The following is a 2,075-nucleotide window of genomic DNA, read 5'->3' on the forward strand; positions in this document are numbered from 1 at the left end:
AACATCCAACAAAAGTCTGTATATACAGGGAGTTCACTTGCATTTCTTGTATGCTTATTCCTTAGCCATACTTTTTCTAAAAAAATGCGTGACTGTCAAACTGTTCCCACAAAGTTGGGAGCATGAAATTGTCAACATACCATACCACACCATAATCCCCCCTCCACCAAACTTTACACTTGGCACAATGCACACAGACAAGTACCGTTCTCCTGGCAACCACCAAACCCAGTCTCGTCCATCGGATTGCCAGACGGAGACATGTGATTCGTCACTCCAGAGTCCAGAGGTGGCGTGCTTTACACCACTGCATCCGACGCTTTGCATTGCGCTTGGTGATGTAAGGCTTGGATGCAGCTGCTCGGCCATGGAAACCCATTCCATGAAGCTCTCTACGCACTGTTCTTGAGCTAATCTGAAGGCCACATGAAGTTTGGAGGTCTGTAGCGATTGACTCCGCAGAAAGTTGGCGACCTCTGCGCACTATGCACCTCAGCAGCCGGCATCTCATTCGGCCTCCCCAACCATCTCTCCCTTTTATTTATGCTGTAATAATTAGGGGTGCTGGAGTCTCATGCTACTCTCTGCAAACTGACATTTTACTCTTAATGATTTCACGTTAAACTACATTTATAGTTATTTACCCCAAGGAGGTTCTGACCAAAACCTGTTTACCCCTACGAGGTTATAGCCGGCAAGACCAGTCTGCTGTGCCAACAATGCCGTTCCTGTTATATAAAACGGAAACCTGGCGTGTCTGTTCCAAAAATGCCAAGAACTCACCACAGACATTATTTATGAGTTAGGATTCTCTCAAGATTGTAATTTTAAGGGTGTTTTTTCTTGCCATTGTCACGCTCAGCTTGCTCAACTGGATTTTTTGGTCTGTCAGTCCTGGATTTTGTAAAGTCGCTTTGAGTTCCCTTAGCGCCACTCGTCTGGCCACTCTACCATAAAGGCTTGATTTGTGGAGTGCTGCCTGGATGGCTGATCTTCTGATAGGTTCTCCCATCTCCACAAGGATACGCTGGAGCTCTGTCAGAGTGACCCTCAGGTTCCTGCTCACCTCCCTGGCCAAGGTCCGTCTTCCCCGATAGCTCAGTTTGGCCGGGAGGCCAGGTCTATTATAGGTAATTCCTTTTACCCCATGGCTTGGAATTTGCTCTGATATGCACTGTCAACTGTTGGACCTTATATAGGCATGTGCAATCCCCAATCATGTCCAATTGAATCAATTGAATTGACCACAGGTGGACTCCAATTAAACTGTAGAAACATCTCAAGCAGTATCAGTGAAAACAAAATGCAGCTCAGCTCACTTTTGGGTGTCATATCAAAGGGTGTGCACACTTGTGTACATATGATATTTTACATTTTGATCTTTAATAAATTAGCACAAATGTCTAAAAACCTGCTTTCACTTTGTCATTGTGGTTATTTTGTGTAGAATTGTGTGACAAAAAATGAACTTAATCTATTATGGAATGAGTCTGTAATGTAATAAAACGTGGAGAGGGTGAAAGGGGTGTGCAGACATTCTGGCTTGACTGTGTCATGACTTATCTAGAACTTTTTATATAACTAATATGTTAAAGATTCACTAACACTTTCCTTTTCTGTGACAATTTCCTGTGCCTTCCTGTGACAATCACACCCAAGTAAACATTTACACTCAAATATTCACACCCAAGTAAAACACAGTTTACTGGAGTATTTAATGACACAGAATGTTACAGTAACATCATAAAATGCCTAAACCATCATAACCAACCCATTGTGACAGCCAGATCAACCTTAATAACAAGTATTTGATAACCTACCATAAATATGCACATCCTAGAATGTTGGGACAGTATGGAAAGTTTCTTACATTTACTTTGACTTTTATTTGATTGCAGACAGGATGAACCTGAGGTATTTCAGGCCTGCAACACATTCGGTAAAGCATTTACCACTTTGTAATGTTGGCATTCCTTTTCACCACACTTAAACGACGTTTTGGCACCAAGGATACCAAGCGATTTAGTGTTTCGGGTTTTATTTTGTCCCATTCTTCCTGCAAACAATTCTTAAGA

Source organism: Trichomycterus rosablanca, chromosome 22, assembly GCF_030014385.1.
Source record: "Trichomycterus rosablanca isolate fTriRos1 chromosome 22, fTriRos1.hap1, whole genome shotgun sequence".
Classification (NCBI taxonomy): domain Eukaryota; kingdom Metazoa; phylum Chordata; class Actinopteri; order Siluriformes; family Trichomycteridae; genus Trichomycterus; species Trichomycterus rosablanca.